Source organism: Heliangelus exortis, chromosome 1 (genome assembly GCF_036169615.1).
Source record: "Heliangelus exortis chromosome 1, bHelExo1.hap1, whole genome shotgun sequence".
Lineage (NCBI taxonomy): Eukaryota > Metazoa > Chordata > Aves > Apodiformes > Trochilidae > Heliangelus > Heliangelus exortis.
In genome coordinates, this window is record NC_092422.1 from 83375206 (window position 1) to 83402008 (window position 26803).

Consider the following 26803-nt stretch of genomic DNA (forward strand, 5'->3'; position numbering starts at 1 on the left):
CCAAGTAGATCGAATGAACATTGTAGAATATGTTTTACTTTTCACAGAATCACAGAATTATCAGAGTTGGAAGGGGCCTCTAGAGATCATCTAGTCCAAGTGTCCCACTAAAGCAGGAGCACCTAGAATACATTATATGCAAGACTGCATCCAGGTGGGTTTAGAATATCTCCAGAGAAAGGGACTCCACAACCTCCCTGGGTATCCTGTGAACATTGGTTATCAAAATAATATGCAAGGCAATTTAGCTGGAATTTCTCTGATCAAAATTTTAAAATAAATATCTTAAAACAAATAAATTGCACCATGTGGATTTTTTTCATTTGTTTGCGTCGTTTGGCAGTTTTTATAACTAGAAGTTGGCTGGGTTCAGTTTGAAATGCTTCCAGATCAAAATCATTTAATTACTTTCTCCAGCAAACCGAAATTCACCACAGATGGTTCATGGACAGTGTGTGATCCTATATTGAAATTCTCAATTGCCATTTAGTTTACTCAGGTACATGGGTAACCTTTGAAGTTAGAGAACCATAAATAAATAAAGTCTTAGTGAGGCTATTCATATGACTATGAAAGCTCATACATTACAATGATTTTTGAGACAACTGTTTTATTTTACAAGAAAATGGCAACGAACGGCAAAGAAAACAACCTTCAGTGAGCTTATTGGGTAAACATCAGAGTGTACCAAAGCTGCCCAATCACACATTTGTAACTCTTCACTGTTCTTGTTAAATGATATTAAATAATATCTTAAAATGTGTGGAAGATGGTACTGTTTAAAATGTTATTCAAGAAGTCATTAAAATACTGCTGTAAAATTATAAATTATGAGAGCTTGTGTCCAAAAACTCCTACAACATGCATGTTGGAAGACAGCAGGTTTCATGATGTATAAACATTTAAGTAAAAATAAGAACTGTTTAATAAGTATTTGTTTAAAAACATCTAGTCTGTGAATTTTGTTATTGTGTACTATGCATAAACCCTCTTAATTTCAGTCCTTCACGGATTAGAAATGCTGCAGCATCAGCCACTAAAAGCAGGCACACTGCTGTCTTTTTCTTCAATTTGCGTAACTTTAGTTTCATGAAAGTTAAGTTAAATGGGGTTCTTTACCATGACCAGAGCACTTACCTTTTGAGCAGCTAAGACTGGGATGCATTCCTGACATTTTTGTTAATACAGCTGATGTAAAAGGCCATACCACTAGATGTTAATTAAAAACTGGAAAGAATGTCACATGGATGTGTTTACCTGTTGGTGATCCTATTATTTTCTTGTTGTTAGGAAAAACAATCAATCAAACAAAAAAACAAAAAAGAAAACAGACAAACACACTGCTTTTAAGGCTGAGCAAGCCCCCCCAAGGCAGCTGAGCTAATGTGAGGGCTCAGTTCCAGCAGATGGAGTGGTCCAGCCCCTCCTCCCCTCAATGTCCTCCCTCAGAAGCACAGCCCTGCTTTCACTGGCAGAGGCTCCACACTTCCTCTTATTGACACCTCACCCTGGGGATGTGGCTCAGTAAATCAGCAGCGACAAAAACTGAGTAAATTTCTGCTAATTTTCTGCTGGCTTGGTTAGGAGGCCAGATAAACAACAGGGCAAGGGAGAGGGCAGGACACTACTGAGAAAAACAGTAGTAAATTGTGTGTTTCATCTTTCCGTGTCTGCAGGTTGTTAGACAAATGTAGCCTTTTAACCAAATTTTTTGATAAACTTTTTTTTAATGGTAATAATCTATTTATACCTGAACTAGGAGCTACTTTTAGGCAGCACGAAACCTTAATGATTCCTGTCTGTCATGGGCATGGTCTAAGGCAATGAACATTTATTACAGCTAAATGAAAGCCACCTTGAACATCCCTTTTCATCATTCTGAAACAATAAGAAACATTGTCCTAAGTACTCTCCAATGTGCCATAGAAAGGCATGAAAATAAACTAATTTTTTGTACTAAAGGGCTTTTCTTAACTGGAAATATGGGAACTAGAATTTATCTTTGTGTGTGAAGGGAGGTGAGGCCAGTAAAGAGATGTGAATGTGCCCTAAGGAGTCAGAGCTTACTTTGGAAAATGTGCTTTCTATGAAGGGGAAGCTGGATGTCTGCATAGAAAACTGCCTATAGAAAATACACTATCTTTCTATACTGTTGAAGGCAACACAGTTAGGCTGTTTGTAAGCCACTTAAACCATATTGAAGAAACACTTCATTCAAGATGGAATATTTTCTCTGAGCAAAAATTACCTGATAAGGATACACCTGTGAACAAGTCTGAGGAAAACATGATGCATGTGAAAGACAAATTAGTGACTCTTACTATGTCACTGAGTTTTTCAAATGGTGAATAATTCTTTTAAAAGATAAATGGAAGTATTTTTTTGCTGTGAAGATATATTTGTCTTATTAGTTATTTTTTTCCAAACCTGCTTCAAATGCAGAACGCAGCTTCTCATTTTCTAAGCTGTTTGCCTTGTCAAGGACATGTTGAACCAATTTATTTGAGCTAAAATGTCCTTTCAGTTTCTGGCCAGAAAGGAAAGCATTAGCTTATAAAGCCTGCTTTAAATGGTGGGTGTTGATGTTAACAAATACATTTGCTTGTGGCAGAATACTTATATAGATGAAAGACAAATTTGAGGATCAGTGAGTTGGCATACTATGTTAATCCAGTGCATGAACCCTGTGGTTTATAGACTCATTTTCTGGTTGGCATATATCAAAGTGGTACAGTGAGTCAAGAAGATGCAAAATAATTGGTGAAACATCTTGATCCTGAAGTAGTTCAGTGACAGCAAACAGAGGAGAAGGAACGCCTTTGCCTGAAACCCTAAAAAAACCCCTATTTGCAAGCCAGTTATTATTGACAGGTTCTGGGGGTCTTGTGGATGCATTTTCAGTCAAAGTAACTATAGTCATTTTGTAGAGTTTTGGGAAGGTTTTGTTAGAAGAAATGGTATAACTCATCACAGCGCCATCCAAAATGTTGAGGTTAAGCATGAGAAAAAAGAATTAATGAGCTAGAAGACTCTTCTCATTCTGTATTGTGACTAATTTTAGAGGTAGTTTTGTTTTTTCCTCTACATACATCTTCTAAAAAGCCTCAAGTCTTGTCAATTGATAATTAGCTAGATAATAACCAGCATTTAGGTGACTTGAGCTATGTTCTTGATGATCTTCAGAAATTTTAAATGTCAGAAATCACATGGTTTCAGGAAACAACTGAAATATTTCCGTCTTTCATAGGTGCCATTAAAATTCTTTGCAATAACACATTCAGTGATAGATTTGCTAATTAATAGAACTGTAGCTAGTTATTTTTAAGTAAAACAGTAAGTAGTTCTAAAAAATACCTAGGTACATTAAGGATTAAATTGTATGTTGTGCTCCCACGTTATGCTTTGTAGGTGCATGATACATGTTCAAGTTCTTTTAATGGTTCCTTCAGTGCTGCTGCAAGGAACACTTCCCCATCACGTACTGTGGAATACATGGTACCTGGGTGTTAACTGAATATTTGTGCAGCATTTCATTATGCAGCTCTTACTCACTTTGCCCAGCCCTTGCTTGTGAGAAGAACACCATAGCTGACATCAAAATAATTGTCTTAGTAAATAGCACACACAATAATGAGGGCTGTAAGAGCATTCCTTGAGCCTGCATGAGTTCATTCTAGGCAATAATTCAAATATTGGCTTAATATAGTACAGTGAGTGCAGTGTCTTCTTTTTTCTTTTAAATATACTACAGAAAAGCAGGAGCAAGTAAATAGATTCCTCATTTTATGATATGAGGGAGAGAAGTATCAATATATCTCCAAGTCTGCTTCTAACTTCTTAAAAGAACAGGAGACTCTGTAATTACCCTGCAAAGCTTTTTGTTAATACCTGCTTTTCTGGACCTTTTCACAGGCTGAAACAGAAATGGCCTTGTCTCAGAACAGCTAATGACATTGGTTCCCTTGTTCTCATTTCTAAGCTCTTTCTGTTTGTGTAGTAACTAACATTAAAAAAAAACTTAATTACCTGTTCAAAACATTGCCCTCTTGTACAAGAGAAGGCTTTGTTTTTCTCATAACAGTTTCTTCATCTTGATCCTGCCTTTGACAGCACTTGTTCAGTGTGAAGAGGAAGAGAAGGCTAATACAATGGTAAATAACTGGAATGAAGCTTGAAAAATATTACTTTTTTCTCAGGGTTAAGTTCCTTGGCTTTTTAACAAGAAAACTGCTGCATGTTGCTTAAGTAAAAATAGAGAGGCAAATAAGGTCAGGTACAAGAACCTCTGACTTGCTTATGAGTACTATTGTTATAAACACAAAATCCAAGTCCTATGAAAAGCAGGTGGGTCCAGATCCCATGGCTACTTGGTTACACTCATCTCATGAAATTTACAACGCACACTTAGAAAAACATTGTTGACAGGGTTATGTCAAATTCCAATAAGCCCCATATGTTACACGTTCACAAAGCAGGAATTGTGATGAAATAGTCTAAAATTAAATTAAATATGTTTTGATAAAACCAAAACAGCCAGGCTAATAACATTGATTGAATAAATCTATCTTTAGACAGTTGTCTGTTTAGCATTCAAGAAGGAATGCTGAAAAATCTAATGAATTGTTTAAAGAAAAATAGTGGTGCTATTGCTTCTGCAGCAGTTTCTGTATTTCTTCTTTAAATGTTATTTTGTCTTATTGCTCATTAGTGTATCATAATAGGTATTTTTTTAAAGCAGATCTATTTTCCCTCTAACTGGCAGTGGAGAGAAGCACATCAGTATCTCAAGCCACATTAAAATTTGAACAGGGAGCCTCTTTACAGAAATGCCAAGTTCTTCATTTAAAATGCAGCACACACAAGATCTTAAACCAGTGGAAAAAATATATAAAGAAGTAAGACACTGGTATTAAAGTAGTTGCCATAACTTTCCAACAGATGGAAGGCATTGCCAAAGTCTCAGGGGTTTTATTAAGACTTCCACCAAGTGACAGCTCAGAACTGTGAGCAGTGAGAGTTCGTGAAAGACAACGCTCCTCTCTCTTCACTATGGCTCTGATTATACTTTTGGAAAATAGCCCAAGCAGTGCTCAGCCAGATGATGAGAACTTGCATATCTCAGCTTCCTTGGCAAAGCTTTCTTTCAAAATTTTGTTCTTAAATTCTGTTCCTAGCACCTGTTTTATTTAGAAGTGAAATGTAAATTGTTATCCCATGGCAGCTCTTGCTGTTAACATCCATGGGTGTTTTTGAAAACATCTGTTTCATGGCACACTATTTCTTACTCAAAACATTTTTGTTTAACAAATTGAATCAATGGGCTAGTTTGCTGATATTGACTAACAGATTACTGATACATTAGATTAAGGTGAGGAGAAATAAATCTTCAAGGGCACTCTGTAAGGTTACCTGAAATGAAAGTAAGGTTTATTCATTAACATTATTGAACAGAACTCTGTGTAGTTTGTGCTAGTTCTCTCTGTTTGGAAGATGTGACTGTGTGAAGTAGGACATCAATAAATGTTTCTGTTCCTTGATTTTTAGTGTGTGGAGTTAGCAGATACATCCTTTGAGAAGAAAATTGACTGGAAAACCCACTTTCCCAGAGGACAAGAGAATTTCCATAGCACGCTGGAACAGGGTTGTGAACACAAGTCATTCTGAATAGATCTGCAGACCAAGACTGAAGTGGGGTTATCCTTTACAATGATGCAAATGTTACAGATGGTGATTGAAGCCACAGATGAAATGACAACAAGATTACTTCATCTTTTCCCTAAGCAGGCCACAGTTTTCTGTACATCCTGATCTATAAAGTCCTTAGGTCGTGTGGTCTGTAATAGCTCACAAAGGATGCTTAAAAAATATGGACCGACATGAGATAGTGCTATCAGCATGTTTCTCCCATCCCTAAGAACAGCTGTTTTCTGTCCAACAGAAAACCAGAAAGTCTGTGGTGTTTCTCAGAAATTCTCCTTGGTTATCCTCGTGGTACAGCTCCATCTCAACTCTCAGGCCTCTGTGCAAATGGGTATTAGACCTTCCTTTCACCAGCCCCCCAAACTGTATTTATGAGCTCAAACTGTAAAAAAAATAAAAATAAAAGCACAAAAATTTAAAGCTGTTGTTTTAATACTTACAATGCAATCATGCCTTACAGAATATATTCACCTGGGTAGCTTTTCTTTATAATGGTTCACACTGTTATAGAGTCCAGTGTATTAGTCTGGTAATTACAGACAAATGACGTACTTGGGCACTTAATTTAGAGCAGATATCCTTTTGTTAGCTTTTCCTGAACAAGTCAATGAATTATGTTGTGGCTGTAAAATGCAGCAAACTCAACTTAGCCTTCAAAGGGGATGTGTTTATATACTAACCAAGTAAATGTTGCACCTCCTAAGTATAAACTTCCCAATGTATGCATATTGTGGAATAATAAAAGCACCGTAGTTGCTAGCAATGCTAGGGATTTGAAGTATTTATACATTTGAATGTATTAGAATTTTTTGCAAGTGCTAAAGATTAGGCAAGTTTTAAAGGCAGCTATGACAGTGGAATAGAAAAGCTATGAAGTGTTTTTACATGACCTGCCTCTATTTCCTGCAGCAGCTTTCAAAACTTTATTTTAATGCCTTAGGAAATACACGTAAGTGCCAAATCAGTTTCCTTATCTTTCTCAGATGCCTGCTATGTGAGCTCTTCAGGTCCCCAATGGTGCCTATGAGGGTGAATGAATCATTCATCTACAATAATCAAGATGCCGTTTTGCTTGATTACTTTTGAAATTTGGGATATTTTGCAACGCTTGTAGTTATTTGATAAATCAGCTCACTTGAACCATTAAAAGTGATGGTCATAAAGCTTAAGAACTATTTTATGCAGCTGGGACAAGTGCCTTTCGTTTATATGTTTACATACTGTTTAACCCTTCGAATGCTTCTCCCACCCAATGCACAGACACTGCCACTATTTTCTAACCACTGAAAAATCGTAAAACTGCCAATTCAACACCTCTTTTCCTCCCTTCAAATCCCATTCTGAGAAATCACTGATTCTCCTCCCGAGCTGCTAGCTCCACGCAGCTCAAACACCGCAGACGAACAATGACACGCAGATGACACGAAGGGGATGCGCGGCCACCGCAGCCCGGAGGTCTGCGCTCCCTCCCCACGGGATGCGGACCCTTCTCTAGCCCCCTCGAAAGGGAAAACCTCCGCTGACGGGGGGGACCCCGCTGGGTTCCCGCGGGGGGCGCCGAGTGTTGCCCCTCCCCCGAAGCGGTCAGCCCTACGCCCCGGTGCGCGGAGGGGGCGCGGGGGGAGAGGGGTCGCTGCGTAGTCGCCCGGTTCGGTTCCGCTCCCTGTAACGCGGGACGGCGGCGGCCCGGGTCCCGCCTCTGTTTGGCACTGCGGGGCGGCAGCCTGTGGGGAGAGGCGGTGGGCGGCGGCGGGGCTTGCGGGGCAGCAGCTGGGGGGAGGTGCGGGTGGATGGACGCCTGCGGGGCAGCGGAGGCAAATCCGCTCTTGACGGGTTCGGCAGGGCGGTGAGCCGCTCCGAGAGCAGTGGGAGCCCCCGGCTGCGGGTGGGGAGTGAGGCTGCGGGTGGGGAAAGGGCGAGCGTGGCTGCTGCGGGGATCTGACCCTACCCCGTGCGGGTCTGCGTGTGCTCGGCGTGGCGTGTGCGCTCCGTGCTGAGCCCCGCTGCGGAGGGAGGGAGCAGGACTTCACCGCCCCGCTCCATCGAGCTGCAGAGTTGACATCAGCAGCCCTCGGCTGCCGCTGCGGGGATGCTGCTGCTGCTTGGATGATGCGGGGATGCTTCCTCTCCTGCCGAGGTTCCCGGTAAGTCAGTCCCTCTTTCTCAATAGCAACTGTTTAGGGCTTTTTGGTGGTTTGGTTTTGGTTTGTTTGTTCTGTGGTTTTTGTTTGCTTGGTCTTGTTTTTGTGTTTTGTTTTGTTTGGGGTTTTTTGTTTTGTTTTCCCTTTTGTTTTTTTTTTTGTTTGTTTGTTTGTTTTGTTTTTTGTTTTTCCTTTTGATTAATTTTTTTCCCCGTAGAGAAGGATTCCAAGCAGCCCGCGGCGCTTTCCCGCTGGAGGGCGAGTGCCGCGACCGGGGAACCGCGCTGGGCTTGTCCGGCCGCGGGGCTGCACCTCCCCCGAAAGGGGCTGCACCAACCCAGCTCCTCCCCCGCCTCAAGCGAGCGCTTCTGGTATTACTAACCTGAGGCGGGGGTTGTTTAGGTGTTTGGCTGGGTTATGTTTTTTAAATGCTACTGTGGAAGCGGAAGGTGGTGGATCTTGCCTCTCAGTGATGCTGTTTGTGGTTATTGTTCAGTGGAGGGGACAACAAGGATTCCTCGTCACCGAGCAGGTGAGTGGCTCTGAGGTGCTCAGCAGAAGATAAGCTGTGTGCTGCCTGAAGTTTTCTTCCCAGTTCCTTGCTCTAGAAGGTATAGTCTACTAATACAATATAACATAATATAATATAATATAATATAATATAATATAATATAATATAATATAATATAATATAATATAATATAATATAATATAATATAGTATAATATAATATAATATAAATAATATTTCATGACTTTGAAAAAAAAAAAAAAAAAAAAAGGATTAAATGGGGGTGGTGACTTGGGGATTCTCTACCCCAGAGTTAGTGAATTTTGAAAAGGCTTTCAGAGAGACTGATAGGGAGTCAGTGAAGGAGTAGCCATTTACCTGGATGCAAAGAGACAGAGGAGCAGTGGGAAAATTACCTGCAAGGTGCACAAGTGTTACTGTTTTGCTGTATGTGATTCAGGTAAGAGATGTGTGTAAGCTGTAGTCCTCTGCGTGTAAAAAACCATGTAAAAGCCCATTGATGTAAAGCTCCTCAGAAGCTGTATTGTCTTGAGTGGAGCCAAAAGAATGAAAGGAGTCATCGGTGCCAAGGTGAGGAATAGAGGCTCTTAACTCAAGTTAGAAAAGGTTTAACAACATCCACTGGTGGAAATTTGAAGCTGGACATTATGTGGTTAGTTAGCAAGAGCAGTTTTTTGAAGTAACAGCACTCATTAGACTAGTAAACTCTTGAAGGTTTTTATAATTAAAAAAACTTTAAACCAGAGATGTTTCTTCTAAAGGCAGGTCTAATTTTAATGGGATTTGGTATGGGAAAATCTTACGGGCTACAATAGAGGAGGCTGGAACAGGTGATAATGATGAGCCCTTATTGCCTCTGTTAGGCATGTCGTTAGGAAAACTCTGCCATCTGAGAGCACACTCTCCATACACTCTCCCTTTTCTTCTTGCAGGTTTCTTGGTGTAAAAGGGCTCAATAATATTGATGATTAACCTTCAGCTATGTGCTTTTCTGTGCATCTCTAATATAAATCAGTCCCCAAATGCAATTAGACCCAGGGTACTCTGTGCTTCTGTTTTGCATCTAAGAGATTATAGTGAAGCTGTGGAAGGTCAGACTTGCAATAAGAGTTGCTGTTTGTAGATCTGAGTAAAGTTTGAGGACTGTGGTTTGTAAGGCTGGAGGTGTGGGTACAATTTCTGGGCAGGATCAGTGCCTTTAAGCATCTGAAGTGAATTTAACGTTAGTATTTCTGTGCTGTTTTCAGCACTTTACCCTTAAGAGACACTTATCAGCACATTCTGACTTTCACAAATTTCATGGTAGTTCGAAATGTTAAGTTCTCCTGGGTTGGAGAAATGCTTAATAAACCAAAATTCTGTGTGAATTTGGGGTTGTGATTGTATTTTTTGAGAGGGAAAAAGAAATGGTATGCGTGGAGGATCTTATTAAACAATTTTTAGTGTGCTGTTGGAGTCATCCACTTGTTTGCCTACCTACAAAACACACTCTTAGCACACAATGCTCTGTCTTCTCTATTTCCTTATGAAGGGAGATGAATTTCAAATCTGGTATTTAGCTGCTGTCTATGAGTAAGACATTTGGCCTTGCAGGGCAGGGAGGGAGGGAGGAAGGTAATCCCTTGGAGAGAGCAACAGCTGAAGCTGAACAGTTCAGCTGAAGAGCTGAGCCCTGCAGTGCAGTGTTGCTCTGTGACCAAGCACTTTGTTTCCCAGTTCTTTATTGCTATTGCCTTGCCTACGTGTACTCTGCCTTCTAATCAAACTTCCTTCATACCAGGGACGAATATTCTGCTGTGTGTTTCCAGAGCCTGGAAACCTAAGAAAGCAGAATAGATAAGAGCAGCGTGGGTTTGAGTCCAGAGGTGGTATGAATGAGGTATATTTCTGGCAACCACAAGAAGCTGATACGTGGATATTTATTTTTTCATCTTAAGAGTAGTTTGTCCTCATCTATTTGTAAAACAGACCATATAAACATATACATATAATTCATACAGTATGTGCCAGTGAAGCCTTCTGCCTTCTTTCTATCCCAAACAGCCTGGCTCTGCTGTAAAATAAAATCTGTTTGAGCTCACATCTTACCCTGTCCTGGGTGTGACCAAGTGGCCGCATTCTGTGTGACTTTCCATACCTGGATGCTCAGCTTGAGAGCAGAATGAAATGCTGGGGAAGCTGAGGTAGTCTTGTTGTTTTCTTTTGTTTTTTTTAATCGTTGCCTCAGCCTACTCTGAAATTTCTTCATAATTCAATTAGTCTAATCTGTACCTTTTAATTTTCATATTATTTTCATTTTATTTCTGTAACTTCTCCCTGGGTATGCTTTTTGCATTGCTTAGAAACATAAATGGATGTCAGAAATCAAACAATTTTATTGTGGTTTGCAGTGTATTCCACAAATGACTATTAACAGGAGTCTTTTTAAATGAGTATTTTAAATAAGTATTCTATTTATTTTTAAGAGAGCTGCTCTGCATCTCTTCAATGCATACTTCAGTGCATCTCTGGAATATTTAAATTCCCTAGGGCACCTCTTGTTGTTGACATGTGAATTATCTTTTCAGTTATTCTGTATCTTGGTTCCAAATCAATTTTCATAGCTTTTGTTCTGAGGAATTACTTTTACCACAGCCATTTCATGTGAGGAAGACTGTTCTTTCAGCAGTCATTATGTCTTTGGATAGCTGTGATCTGAATGCAGCTGACTTTTATTAGTTGTTCTGCACTGGAACTCTTTTAACTTTGGGATTATCAATACCAAGCGCCTTTGATCTGTACAGCCTTGCAAAGAAAGTAGCAGTCTGTGAGCAAAAGGAAGGAAAAATGTTTGACACATAAATGTTGGTAGTTTTTCTATGATGTGGTGCAGGGATTGTGTACAGCACCAATGGATTTGCCAGGGTTTATCAGGAGAGTAGAGCTTGAAGGAAATGTGTGGTATGAAACTTGGAAGGTATTATCTGAATGCCATGGAAGCAAATGTCCATGACCATGGGAACATTGTTTCCAAGGATTCTGCTAATAGACAGATTTTTGGGAGAAATCACTGTTTGAAAACAAGCCATTTGTCATTTGGAGATGATATTTTTCATTTGCAGCTGCTTCATGGCATAGTTGATGGCTTTTTTGAACAATTGTATACAAGTTGAATCTGAGCTTGTCTCACTACTTCTGGGGGCACTACCTATCTGTAGAAAAGGTCAGACTTGGCAACAGATGTACTTTATATTGTTTCTAAACCATTATTCCTTTTCCTAAATCTTCGCACAAAATCCCTGGCTCCTGATGGGCTGGGGAAAAGAAAAATGGGGGAAATAGGGAATTGAATTCCTATTCTGCTTCAGATAATAAATAGCCTCATGATGTCAAAGATGCCAGGTGCTTATGCACACGTGTGACTTAAGAAGGCTAAGAGAAGCATAAGCCATACATTAAGTTAAATAAAGATAAAGTGTAAGAATTGGTGTCTGCTCACTGTAGGCATTGGTGCAGCAGTTGTACTAACTGGGTGATGGAGGTGAGAAGATAAGGTTTGTGTTGGGAATGGGGAATCATCAATTTGTATAAAATAATCCAGAAGACTGGAATAAGATGGAAGCAAGTATTCTTGAAACCCCAGTGCTTGAAACATATCTGGGTTATACATTGGAGATTAATAGTAAAATAACAACAATATGGCTGCCTTTAGTGAAATGTTGTGTTGCAGAAGGCACTTTTTCCAACAGATTTTTCTATGCTAGCTGTTTCTGTTACATTTTCTACGGCTGCCAATTATAAAAGTCTCTCTTTTTTTTTTTTCCATGCTTTAAAGAACAAGTATGTATTTCCTATCTGTTTGTTCTATGGATGTATTTTAAGTAGACCTATAATGGTGAAAATGTCTGCTAACTCTTGGCACCTGTGTCTACATTAGAGCCCTTTTCATTTCTATTACCAGTGTTAAGTGCTGGAGGAGAAAAAATAATGAAACCATAGCTAAGTTTTCAATGTAAACTTTTATTTATTGATTGATTTTAATATGTCTAATTTTGAAGCCCTTGCTGTCAGACCACTATGGATAGGTAGGATGCAATCAGGAGAAGAAAAAATATTAGTGTTACCTTATCAGGTAAGACTGAAAGCTAATGAGGGAGAAGGCTATGTTTCCTTGGTATTTTCTATTTCTGCTGTAAAATGACTATGGAAACAAAGAAAGGTGGAGAAGTGTGAGTAACCTGTGCAAACAAAAGTGCCATCTGGCTGGTGCTGGGGTGAATAAGGAGTGCCCTGAAAGGTGGGTGTGAGGAATCCTGCACGCCAAGGTGGTGCTGATATCTTTGTAAACCCTGTGCTTCTGTTAGCATACATTTGTCTGGCTTGGGCTTTTCTAAGTGTAGAGGCCAAATGGAGGCCATTCAGGAGAATCTAACTGCTCATTGTCCCAGTATTTGGGCTATCAGCATTTCACACTGGAAATAATATTCCTTTTCATTTCCTTTTTCTCCTGAATGTCTTTAGGCAGGGGTGTGTTTTGGTCATTACTGTGAGAATCTTTAAAGGATTGTTTAAAAAGTATCATCCATGACAAGGTACAAGTCCCTCTTGATCAAACCTTGTCTCATTAAAAAAAAAAATGTGTTAAGACAATCTCTGATTTGACAGGAATTTGTAGTTAACTTGAAGTCACTTTGAACCATAGCCTTGCCAATGATATTTTGTTTCTATTATGGAACAGAGCAGAAACAGGTAAAAATTATTTGTCAGACATGAGTTTTGAAAGCGTACATTCTTAAGTAAGTGCTTAAATAATGAATCTAATAATTTCAATTTAGGTATAAACAGTATAAGTTCACATCTGATTAATTTTGTGCAAATGTTTTAATGTTTGTTTGCCACACCATGTTTCTAAATATGAAAAGACTGTGTTTTGCAGAAAAAGCAATTAAGCATTCAGCTTCAGGCTTGTCAGAAGACATGAACCATTGACACCTGCAAAAGCCTTCTCACTAATTTAGTGGGGATGATGCTAATGATTGCCACAGGTGTTGTTAATATTGTAGTTTTTTGGAGTAAAATTGGGTTTTGAGGGGGAAAAAATGCTGTAAAGGTTTTGTGTTCATTGTCTGTATCCTTCAGCTTCCATTGTGGCTGTAGATAGTTTTAGTTGACCATCTTTACAATAGCCATTGTGGATGGTCATTTACAGAGGCTTGGACAATGCCTGATCATTGCCCAGACAGAAGCTTCTGCTTGAATCCTGCTTTTGCTTTGAATGGTGTTTCTGTAGCAGCATATCTGTTGTGCCAGGAAGGGAAAATCAGACACAATCTACCTCCTGACATGAACTTGAAATGCAAAACATCCAGTAGGAAAACTTGAGAATCAGTTGCAAGGTATTGGTTTTAAGTTCATGACTTTTCAGAACAGAGTTAAGACTTGGGGACATTTAGAAGTACTCTACATATTTGTTGCTTTTATGCTTAAGAGACTTCTGGTTCTGTGGAGTTAATTTTGTCTTGGTTTGAAATTCTTTGCTTTCTATTTCTTTACTGACATGACCTGGCTGAAAGTCCTCTTCCTGAAGAAGTGGCATCTGTCTTCTGGCCCGTTCCTGTGTCTGCTCCCATCAAGAAGCTTCTGGGTTTCATTCACTGAAGCTTTGCTCTCTTCTACATGTTGGCTGCTGCTAAGATTGATCAATGTTAGTGCTGTTACTAGAGAGAGATTAATTTAATTGCCTTAATTTTAAACATTCTGTGGATCAGTTCAGGGAGTTGGTCTGTCTGTAGCATACCACCTTAAAATGCACAGCAATATCACAAATGATGTCTTATTAGTCTGACCTCTTCCCCTTTAATTGTACAAGGAATGTGAGAAAAGCAGTAACTGTTACTTAGACTAAAATCTGGGTAACATCACATTTCATTTGACACTGAAAAACGTAGCCACCAGATAATATAGCACCAGTCCTAGGTTTGTTTGGGGACTCCATATGTTAGTTTGTATCAGTAGCACACAAACAACAGTAGCACACCATCTCAAAATTGAAAAATCCCACTTAAAAAGAGTTGAAAAGAGAACTTTAATAGCACAAGCTGTTTATTGTGGAATGGTTTATTTTAAGTACCTGTAGCTTTATTTAAGAAAAAGAAAATATTAGTATGTTCCTACACATAGAAAACTCAAGTTAATGCACAAAATATTTTTTTTCAGCTAATTATGAAATGTCTTTTTAGTAAGATATTTTCTATTGTTGCAATACTAAAATGCATACCCAAATAGCAGTTTCTAGGCAAAAGAATAGTAGCAGAAGGATTATTCAGTATCATATCTCAGGGGGCAGGAGGTAATAAGATGGAGACAAATAGCAGTCTGTATTTTGTGGTTTAGAAAGAGTTTCTTTTTTTATCCCTGTTTAGTTTGTAAGGGCCTAGTATACCTAAGCAACTTGTGGTTCCTTTTAAAAACCTACATAGCCTATATCATAAAATAGCAGTGGAAAATAACTCTAATATTAAAGTATTAAAACATACTCCTAGTGGTCTGATATTTTTTGTTTAGCAGCAAATAAGCATAGCACAAAAAGAAAACAGACCTGGTGCGTGCCCCCCTGAAAATGAGAACATTCCAGCTGGTCCAAGCTGGCATTCAAGCATGAGTTTCTGAATCAGCCAGATGCCAATTACTTCTGTATTTTAAAATTTCTGCATTCTTAAATTAAGGGATGATGTTTGCACTATCTATATGTTACCAATTTTTCTGTTACTGTGTAAAGAATCCCATAGTGTTGATCCATCCAATTTATTCCTGCTGCATCGCTGGTGAATCTCTGTGGGATTTTGAAGATGTTGATTCATACACAGGATAGTACAGTGTAATTTTTATTTATCAGACCAAATTTAATCCTTGGAAGAATTCTGTCTTCATATATTTGGTAGCTCTTGCAAGTCTTAATCGAATTTGTTTGAACTACACCTTCGTCCAGAAACTTAAAGTGTGCTTTAACCTGATTAATTTTAAAAGTGTCTGCAAAAAGATATTCCCTGATAGAAAATCCTTCCTATTCTGTTTAAGTTTGAAGTCTCTGTCTTAAACTTCATATATGAATTTGTGAAAATAGAACTTGTTACACCTAAAACAAAGTATGTGGTGAGTTTTTTTCCTTGCTCTTTTCAGAAACTTCAGCTAAAATATGTCCCAAAAACCTTAGACTGAGTACCATGGAAAACTTAATCTCTGATAGATAACTTAGCAAAGTTGCTAGAAAAATGACCTTTTATAGTGGAGAAAAATATTGACTAGTTTTTAATAGAGCGGCTTCCTGGCCCAGCCAATATTATTCCAGACCAAGAAAAATGGGACCTTATTTGCCACAGGAAAAAAAGGGGGACTTTAGCAATTTGACATAATGTGTGCATTTTAGCGAAATGTCTGGTATGCCCATAATGTCAGAGAGCCTCCTAAGCCTTGACGTATTTTTTCCTTGAAATCACCTCCTGAGGGAGGAGAAGTACTCCTGGCACCTGAAGTACAGAGGAGGCAAGAATTTTGTTGCATTTTACATGTGGTGGAAGCATTTCCTTCTTGGTAGCAGTCTGCTGTTCCTCTGGGAGGATTATCACTTTTCATATTTTAACATGGTGATAGAGATTCTCATGAGCAGTGATGAACTGATGATTTACATAACAATGTAGAATAGAATGAAAGACTTAAGAAAATTCCCAAGTATTATGGGATTTTATAACAATTTACATGGAAATTGCTTGTAGAAATGGAACTTCTATTTTAGAAGTTTCTATAATAAGTTACTGAGCAGACACAATCTGATTGATGAGTTAGAGAGCACAAAGTAACATTAAATCTCTCTTAATTTTAAATGCCTTTAAATTAATTTTAGTAAGCTTTGCCTCCTGCTGCAGGAGAATACAATAACTGCAAAGCTGATGAAAATTTCAGAGGGCTCAGTACAAGCAAGATGTTGGAGCTGGTAAACCAATTGGTGGATTTTGAGAATAGTTTCATGCAATATTATCTATGTAAACACGTACAAGGCAAGTGTTATGTATTTCCCAACATTCTGGTGAACTCCATAGTCAGTCTTGCTTACCCATTTCTGCAGTAACTGAAGCAATCTGTGTCTAGGTGAGTAATCTGTTTAGCAATTAATGGTCCTTTAATCCTGATTTCACATCTGCTTGTCCAGGCTGCAGGGTATGTTAATGTGTCTGAAAGCATTCAGATACTTCTTTTTTCTTTGTGTCTGCAATAGTTTGTGACTAATCTTTTTGTCAGGTGGTCTGTAAAAGCAATAAGGTCTGCACTCCGTGGATTCATTATTAAATCAATTATAGCCCTCACCTAGAGACATGGAAAACTATCTGTGCCTCTCTTGATTTGCCTTCATGGGTAGGACTTGCCCATTTCCAAACATTTGGACTGTGTATAATCGAGTAAGCTTTATTTTATTTTATTATTATTTGAACACAATATTTTGCAGTACCCTGGCTTACTCCCTTCACAAACAATGAGGAGAACATCCCACAGGTGAGATCATCTCCTATCCAGCTCCTGAGCGACTTAGTCAGTGATAGCCTTGCCTTGGTCTGCAACAGCCTCCAGGAGATCCTTGTCTTGCAGCCTGGCCTGGTGGAAGAATTTTGAAAGATTTTGCTTAAGTGTGGGCAACGTGTCCTTGGGCATCTCCAAGCCTCTGCTTTTTTTCCTTCTGATGTGCAGGCTTGTGTCTGTTGTCCTGATACGTGAGCACACAACCTCTGCCTTGAGCCATGGGATGGATGCTTCCTCTGCTGTTCAGGGCATTAGAAAGGATTTTATCTGTGTAGGGAAATCACACCTGGGGAATGGGTGTAGTAAGTAAATTACCATCAGGGAAGATACTTAGTTATGGTGAGGCACAATTGATTTTATCTTCCTCTATTATTTCATCTGTCAGGGGTGTGATAAGCTGACCACCCCCCTTTGTTCACCTGAGCTCACAAATTAGGGGAAAGCATTTGTGTTGTTGGGGAGGAGACATAAAAATGAAGGAGCCTAAGATGGGAGTTGGGGTTATCTTAAATATGAGATTTAACTGGTCTGCATCTCTGATGGTAGAATTCCCCTCAAGAAAGGTTGCTGCTGTTGAGAAATAAGGTTATAGCTATAGAGAAGTAACGTAATTCATCTTTTGTGGGAATTTCTGTTGCATCTGTATTCAAACTGTATGCAAAAGGTATGAAAATGGAAGAATTTTGAGTAAGCCTTGCATGAGATGCAGAACTGTGATTTGGATTTTCATAAACATAATGGACAGAATTTTGGGATATTTTTTTTGTACTGATGCATGTGAAACTAAAAAATTTTCTTAATGTCTTCTGTACTGCCTGTGGCCCATTGCATCAGGGGGACACTGGAATCCTATTGTGGTCTGAAAAGAACATATCACCTGAAAAATATATCACCACCACTCTGCGTGCACACCAGTCCCACAAAGTTTTTGAATTTATTTTTACAGCTGGTTGAACTTCATTATCTTCATGCACTCTGTCTTTTGGTGTACTGCTAGCAATGTTGAACTATATAGTAAAGAGAGACCATCCACTTATGTGCCCCAATTAGTGATCATTATTGTAATATAATTAAACATTAAGAGTATCTGTTTATTAATTTATCAAATCTGCTGGTTAACATAGTTAAAATACCTCAAAATTAGTTTATCATGTCTTGGCCATAAAATCTAGTGATCTGAAAATTAATCCTTTTCATCAGAAAGTACTTTTCAGCCTGCACCCTTTTTATTTTCCCTCTTTCCCCTGCTGTGCACCAAAGAAAGTGCTCAAGCTCTAATTTAATTCAAGGAAAGCTTAAATTTTTGTTGTTGTTGCTGTTTAATGGGGTGATGTTCCCTGCTTGAGCACCACATTTCTTCATGGCAGGAAACCTTACTGGGGATGTTATCTGCAAGCAGCTCTGCATCTTGTAGTCTCTCTGCAAATGTTTGAATCCATACTGTGTTTGACCTATGGACTGCTATAACCACACCACAGAATTGGGGGATCAAACAGGCTGCTAAACAGTACAGAATTCAATTAGGAAGTTCTTCCATCTGCCATTCAGTATAGTTTTGAAACATATCATGCTTCCATTTTTAAGAGACTGTTCCATATTGCTACAGGTAGCTTATTGATAGTTTTAAGAGGTGAAGCAGTGGAGGGAAGAATATAAATACATTTGCTAAAATGTAACTTAATATTTCTAGGACTTAATATTTAAGAAGGGAAGGAACCCTTTCTAGGGGTGATCTAATATTTCAGTAAAATCATACTTTTCTCAGTGATGGATTAAAGAACTGAAGACAAAATTCTCTGGAGATATTTTAAAATAAATATTTAACAGTGAATAACCCCTACAGGGAGAATGCAGGCTGATATAAGGGATCAGGCTAGGCTCTTGTTTGGTTGGTATGTAGTTTTGGGGATTAAGTTTGGAGCAGTTGATTAGTGAAAAGTTCAATTGTCTGTTACCCTAAATACGGTCCCCTCCAAGAGGAGAGTATTTAATCCTTTTTATATGCTTTTAATATCCTGAGGTGTGTTCTTTACAAGGCTGTACTTTTCATTTAGTAGATCATGTTTGGCAAAGACAAAGCAATATTATTTTTGTTAGCTCCTGCTTTCAAACAGCCATTTGAAACTGGTACTGTGTGTTATTAGCTGGATTTTACTGCTTCATCTTCTGCATTATACAGTCCTAATACATTCAGTCTATCTTGACTTTGATATTTTTGTTTTATTTTGGGTTCACACCTTTTTTAAAAGCTTACAGAAATATGTATTCCTTAATGTCTTCTAAGACTGTCATCTCACAGCTGGAAAAGCCATTTAGCTTCTGGGACTAATTTTCTTAGTGTCTCTTGCTATCCTTTTGTTGGAAATGGTAAGATTTACAATAGTGCTGCTGCTTTTAAATAAATGTTGCAGAGACCATTCAGATTGCCAATTGATTTTTAGGTGCTCTGTGGAATTTCAATAAAGAAAAGTAATCATGTTGCTTATCACCAGTTTTCCTGTTTAACAGTTTACCTGCGTCACTATCACTTTATAGAAACAAAAATGATTGCTCTGGAGTTCTGCAACAGCACATCTATCTGTGCAGATGTATATGTATATAAAGATATCTAATGGATAAACATGGGGAGCTTTCCCATTAAAAAAATGCCCCTGTACTCAGCGCTGGTGAGGCCACACCTCGAGTCCTGTGTCCAGTTCTGGGCCCCTCAGTTCAGGAAGGATATCGAGGTCCTGGAGCGGGTCCAAAGGAGGGCAACCAGGCTGGTGAAGGGACTCGAGCACAGATCCTATGAGGAGAGGCTGAGGGAGCTGGGAGTGTTCAGCCTGGAGAAGAGGAGGCTCAGAGGAGACCTCATCACTCTCTACAACTCCCTGAAAGGAGGGGGTAGTCGGGGGGGGCTGGTCTCTTTTCCCAGACAACTCTCAGCAAGACAAGAGGGCACGGTCTCAAGTTGTGCCAGGGGAGGTTTAGGTTGGACATTAGAAAGAACTTCTTTACTGAGAGGGTGATCAAGCATTGGAATAGGCTGCCCAGGGAAGTGGTGGATTCTCTGTCCCTGGAGATATTTAAGAAGAGACTGGATGTGGCACTCAGTGCCATGGTCTGGTAACTGCAGCGGTAGTGGATCAAGGGTTGGACTTGATGATCTCTGAGGTCCCTTCCAACCCAGCCAATTCTATATAAAAAAAAAAAAAGATTTTTTTTTCTTCTTGGAAGGCATAGGGAAGTCTTTATAAGGAAAGAAGAGGTTGAGGGAAGTGTTCTTATTCCCTTTAACAATGTTAAAGTATTTTATACTTCAAGGCTCAACACTGAAAGGTACTGGGAGCCCATAAGTTTCTTTAAATATATATAGGATTATAGGTGCTCAGTACCCTTGAAAAACAAGATGGCCTATAACTGGAGTATCCAGCTATCAGGACAAATTATCAAAGTGTTTCCCTCCTGGTCTTGCAGTTAAAGATTTTTCCTTTTCTATTTTAAGATAACACACCAAAATACTAAATAGATAAGTGGGTATTTTTTCAGAAGTATGATAGAAAAAGTTGTCATCTATTAGTTCTGTATTAAGTAGTGAGAAAATGTGCCAGAAATGAGGTATAGTCTTAGGTGCTGAATGGTGGAACTTGGAAGAAATCTTAGGCAGCTGTCTTGCCATTATCTTTCCTGTGTCTTGAATGGAACAGGAATCCTGTGGAAAATAACATCTGTGCTTGTGTGCTCTTTAGAATTTTCTCATATTGCCAACTGAGCAAAATAAAAATTGACACATTTTTAAGGAGCTGAAAAGTTGAAAGTCTGATGTAGTACCAAAGGCTGTGCCTAAGACTTCATGATTTAGGGGGTTTTGTTTTGTTTCTGGAAGAATTCCAGGAATAGCATTCATGTAAAGCAAAAATTGCCTGGGGGTTTTGGGTACCCACACGACATAACTGCTGATTTTCGCAAGTGGCAAAGGCAGGAATTATTGTAGAATATTAACTTGGAATGCTCAGAAAGTGGTTTTGTCACAACCCCTCTTTTGCTGTGTATTTATTTACTCTGGTTTCTGGAAGCATTTCTTTAGGAGCTTTAAATAAAAGAGGAAAAAATGCATATTTGAGCATGCTGATCTGCAATAATGATAAAAGAAAGAAGAATGGTAGTAAAAGTCATGTACTTTTTTTAAAACTGGAGAGGATTTATTCTGTCATAAAATAAGATTTCCAGTTTTGACAGGTTCTTCCCCTGCAGTCTCTGAAGGGGCTCAAGCAGTTGTCAATATTCAGTCGTCTACACATGGAAACATGGGGCAGTATCTGCTGGTCTTTCAAAACCAGTGGACTGGGAAGATCACTTGATCTGATGCTGCAATATATCACAGAAACCTTTCTGTGATTTTTTTTCTTCCTCAACCATGTGGTTTTATCATGTACGTAAGGGATTTTTTTTTCCCCCCAGATATCCTTGGAAGATAAGCTAGCCTGTCCCAGACAAGATGCATGCATGAATCCTTTTAAGAGTATCTCCTAGGCTGAAATGCATGAACTGTGTGTAGCAGCAAGCTGATATACTAATAAATATAGGGAAAGGAAAATAACAAAACCTACCCCAAATCTCTGTGCTCTGAGGCAGTGACTGAATAGATAAATCTTATCAACCTTTCCGTAGCCCCAAGCTAAAACGGTCCTTATCACCTCCCTATACTCCCTGAGGGCATCTATTAAACTGTAGTTGCTGCAGAAAATACGTAAGGAGAAGTGCTGTGGAACATGAGTATCCAGCATTTTAGCACTGAAAAGAATGTAACTATTCAAAATGTTAAATTATTAACCAAGCTTCCATAATTGTATCCTTAGCTTCTAAAACCTGTACTGATAATGAGGAACTTGGCTTTACATGTCAGCTTGTAATGAGCTGGTAGTTGAAGGTTAGCAAGAGGAGCAGCAGTGGCAAGAGATACTACTATGAGTGTCTTCTGGCCTTGTCCCCATCATCTTGGAGAGATGTGCTCTTCAAATGAGGACATGGAGCCACCATCCCTTCCATGCTGGTAAGCACTGGCTGCCTGCTTGTGTACAATGGACCATCTCAGATATGATTCATCCCTCTCTGAAGGAACTTATGTAAGTTTCCTAATGAAAGTGTGCATCAGGTATGCTTTCCCACCTCAAAGCCAGACCAGTGAGTAGTTTGAGCCTCACATAATGATACATTTTGCTATCATTTCAAGTGGCACAAGCTGGCTGTATTGCAAATGTAATCAAAAGGCCCAAAAATTTCCTATGCAGACTGCTGGAATAAATCTTGGCCAAAAGGAGGCAGAAAGCTGCTACAGAAAGGTCAAGTTATGATTGATAACCTGCGAGCACAGCTCTGCACAGTCTTTCTCCTGATAGATTTCTCTTTTGCCATTTCACATAAAAGTGTGTGTCCCTGTGATATATTGCCTGTGCCCACCACCTGTTCTTCCCAAAGCTTGGAAGAGTTGCTCTAGGACAGGTAGAAAGTCTGGAAGTCCACCTCCAGGTTTTTGAACTCTTTTGCTTCCAGTTCCACTGGAATGACACACCTAGCTGGAAAGAGGGAGAGAGTTATCAAGTGTGGTAACAAAGGGAACCTGAAGTGAAGAGAAATGAGTAAGGGTTTGTCTGTGTCAGGGTAGGGAATGTGTGTCTTGCTGTTGCTTGTACAGCACCCACCAGTACTATATTGTGGGTCATGGCCAGAAAGATAGATGAGATAGCTTGTGATCCTTATATTTAGCATAAAGTATTTTAGTACAGTGTACGTTAGGTAGCCTGTATGTTTGAAAACACATATGGCTAGCAAAGGCTGTTTGAGGCCTCAAGTCTCAAAGTGTTTCTGCTGTGGCAATCTCTGTCTTCTGCCCCTTCAGTCATCTTCAGCAGTTACATCTGCTTCCTTCTCGTTTGGAGCACTTTCCATGCAGTGATCCATTGTACATTTTTGAACCTCATTCCTCCAGCCCTGTGCCTGGCCACTGCTTGCCAGCTGCTGTTGAAGATGCTGTGCTGCCAAATCTCTGCTCTTGCTTTTTGTGCAAATGAGTGAAGCCACCTGTTCAGCCCTGTTCCCTGTTCAGCACTGGGAATAAAGCTGCATGTCCTTTTCTCAGGAGTGATACATCTGAGGCATGGGGTGGGCTGTGCTGGGAGTGCAAAGAGTTTTAAAATGGCAAAGAAGATTATCCTAGGTGTTCCCTTCATGTATATTGTATTCATTGGGGTCCTAGGAGGTCTGACAGCAGCATGCAGTTCGTTTCTCACTGATCTAAGCTTTGGTCTTCAGTCATAGATGACATGTATGGCTGCTTCCTACAGACATCGTGCTTGCTATTATTTTGAGCTGTCTTGGGTAAACATTTATGCTGCAAATCTCACCTTGTGAAACAGGAGGAAGCCTCTATGTGTTCCACAACCCAGTATTCAGACAGACAGCAGTGTAACCTGTGAGACTGATACTACATTTTCTAATTAGGTATTTGTGGGTGCTTTTTTCTGCCTGCTTCAAGAATTCTGGAAACTGATATGTTTACAAATGCAAACTTGTTTTGAGGTAGACGCTCTGGTGCAATGTATTTCATGGCAAGATTAAAGCAGCCTGTTAGCTTTGTTTGCTGTATGTGGAGAAAAACATTGTAGCCTTGTATTTACTGAGGAATAAAAGGTTAGCCTAGACATTAGGAAGAAATTTTTCACTATGAGGGTGGTGAAACACTAGAATATGTTGCCCAGGGAAGTTGTAGCTGCCTTATCTGTGGAAGTGTTCAAGTCCAGGCTGGATGTTGCCTTAAGCAGCCTGGTCTAGTGGGAGGTGTCCCTGCCCTTGGTAGAAGGATTGGAAGTAGACAATAGAATCATGGTGTTAATTAGGTGGGAAAAAACCTACAAGATAATCAAATGCAACTGTCAACCCAAGACCACCATGCCAACAAAGCCATGAAGTCCTGAAGTGACATGCATGTCTAAACAATCTGGCAGGCTGCCAGGCCTGTAGTTCCCTGGATCTTCCATCCAGCTTTTCTTGTAGATGAGCATCACATTGGTAAGCCTCCAGTTGTCTGGAACCTCCCCTCTTAACCAAGACTGCTGATAAATGATGGAGAGAGGCTTGGCAAGCTCCTCCACCAGCTCCCCCAGTACTCTGTGTGGATCCTATCCAGCCCCATAGACTTGTGAGTGTCCAGGTGGCATAGCAGGTCATTATCAGCCTCCTCCTGGATTATGAAGGGTTTATTCTGCACTCCATTCATGTCTTCCATCTGAGGGGGCTGAATACCCTGAGATTAACTGGTCTGACTGTTAAATACGGAAACAAAGAAGCCTCTCAACCTTTTCTTGTTTCTTGGTGTCATAGTGAACAGCTCATTTTATTCTGCAAAAGAGAAGCAGGACTCATGCTCATGTTTTACATGTCTGTGTCACAGTTTTAGCCAATAACCTAATGACAGATACTCTCTGTTATTCCCCTGCTACCCTCCCAGAGGAAGATAAAATGGGAATAGGGGAGGCTGGAAAAAAACCCAAACAAACTAGGATAGGCTTAATTAAGTATTAATAATAATGGTGAAATACAGATATATACAAATATGTAAATATGGGACCTATGCTCCTTAGTTGGTAATTACTTCCTGACCAGTGAAGTTCCCCACTGGCCTCAGCAGCAGATGGGGGTGCCTGAGTCCAAGATCCCAGTGACAGCTTGCAAAAAGCCTTGCAGCAATCAAGCCAATCCTACCTGGAGAAGCAGAAGGCAACCTGTCTTGATGAACAATGTTCTTTGCAGGTGAGAAAAGGAGATCTAGCAGGGGGAGTGATGACAAAAAACCCCAGACCCCTATGCCAGCCAAAAAGGCCAAGAGAAGGATTTTTTATGAGCCATTTTGTACTGAGCAACACAGGAAGGAAAACTGTGGTGTTCCATGGTTGGTCCATTTGGGTCACTTGTCCCACCCTTTTCTCCTCAATAGTCAGAGCTGCTCTCCCCCATTGTCACTGCCACATCCACAGGCCAACAGCAGCTGGGGGAGTCCCAGGCAGCCTCAGGTTAGTATGGATGTAGGAAATTTTAATCCTGGCTGAGCAAGGACAGCCTGCATTTGAGGTGCTCATGCTGCGTCCCCCTCACAGTCAGTGGAGGGTAGTGGATGCTACTAGACGAGGATTCCTCTGACCTTTTTTAAATCTCATGAAGATGAGGTGAGTCATGCCTTAGAAAATCTTGTTTCTCTCTGTTTATTACAGAGTGGGGCTGGGATGACTAGGTCAGAATAAATAAGAGAGATTACAGAACAGAGTCATAGGATGCTTTGAGTTGGAAAGGACCTTTAAAGATCATCTAGTCCAGTATCCATCCCCATGCTCTCTGCCTTGGGCATCTGACTCCCCTAAAGATTTTTTACACCTCTTAAGAGATAAGTCATGTTATGCGTGAATGTGTACTTTGGTGTGCATGAAAACAAACATTTATTTTTATTAAAACCTGCATCTCATTTATTTGCTAAATCAAGTTGAAAGTTATTATCATACATAGTAGATTATGGATGTTACTACACCATACTGTTGCTGCAGAAAAGCAAACGAGTGTGTAGCTTCTAAGAGGCTGAAATAAGAGAATCTTGGGTTTCTCAACTCTGTACACACATACACATACACACACACACACACACACACACACACACACACACACATTTCCTCATTCAAAGCACTCAAGTGCCAGATTTGGGGTTCCCTTCTCCCTATATCCAAGGGGCTTTTCATTTACTTGTTTTTCCAAATGGCTGCTCTTCTAAAGGCTGGTTCCCTCTTCTCTGACTCTGCAGTCCCTCAGCAAGCTTTCTGCAGACCTCTTGAGGAGTTCAGAGATAATTTCATTTTTCTTCCTTCATGAAGAAGACAGTCAATGATGGAATTTTATTAAGTGGGTTAAACCTCAGATTGATAGTAATTTAATTTTTCTGCAAAATGAAATGTTTTATAAACTCAAGGCACCTTCTTTGGGCTGCTTTTAATTCAGCTAATTAGTGAAAACATTTCAACTTTAAGATTTATAAACAAGTTTCTATTGAAATTTTTGAAGACTCCTCATCCATTTCTGTGAAACAGCTGCTGTTGGTTTTTTTCACAAGAAATTTCTGTTGGGGGGGAAAAAAAAAGCAAACCTACTGGTATTTCAGTCAATCACTTGCTACAGATAAGAGAAACAGGTACTTTTTTTTGGTGAGAACATCTTCAATAATGAAAATCATCCTCTTGTTTTACCATGCCACTGACCAGTAACAGAGGTGATAGTGGCTTTCAGGTGTCCTGGGTGTGCTGGTTCATTCCTGTCTCATGCATCCTGGTGTCAAATGAAATCATGTCATAAACTTAGGAGGTACAGATTTAACTTCTCCTAAACTCACTATGTTGGTAGTTGTAAGAAACACAGGGATTACAAAGAAGGGTTAGGAATTGTAAGTAGGTAGGCATTGTACTTGCTTTCTCTTTCTAAGAGAACTCACTATCAAAAAGTGATTTCTTGCTCCCAAATTCCATGCTTATTTTAACATGGGAAGGGGTTGCTACGAATTTTTAAAAGTGAACTTAAAAAAAAAAAAAAAGTGAATTTAAAAGTCAACTTTTAAATTTCTTCAACTTGTCATAGTTAAATCTCATAATTGTGAGTCTTGATTAAATTAATAATTTATCCAACTGTCAAGCAAAACATATGTAAGTTGCACATTAGAACTTGGTTTACAACTGTGTATAAATCTGTTCTATTCTAGACTTTAGTTTACTGCTTTTCTTTACATTTAATGACAGCAAGCATAGAGACACAGGAAATAACAAACATATTATGGAGAAAGTTCAGTACTAAATGGATACTGCCTACAT

General features: G+C 39.5%; 1 protein-coding gene across 3 annotated transcripts in view; it reads left to right on the forward strand.

Annotated features, from left to right (window-relative positions):
• Nucleotides 1–8053: 8053 nt before the first annotated feature.
• SYTL5 (synaptotagmin like 5) overlaps nucleotides 8054–26803 on the forward strand; it is an 83454-nt gene continuing 64704 nt past the window's right edge. For 2 of the 3 annotated variants that reach the window (XM_071750809.1, XM_071750830.1), the window contains exon 1: nucleotides 8054–8373. The gene's annotated coding sequence lies outside the window, so the exon portion shown is untranslated. The remainder of the gene's footprint in view (nucleotides 8374–26803) is intronic. The other variant, XM_071750820.1, reaches the window with a different exon arrangement.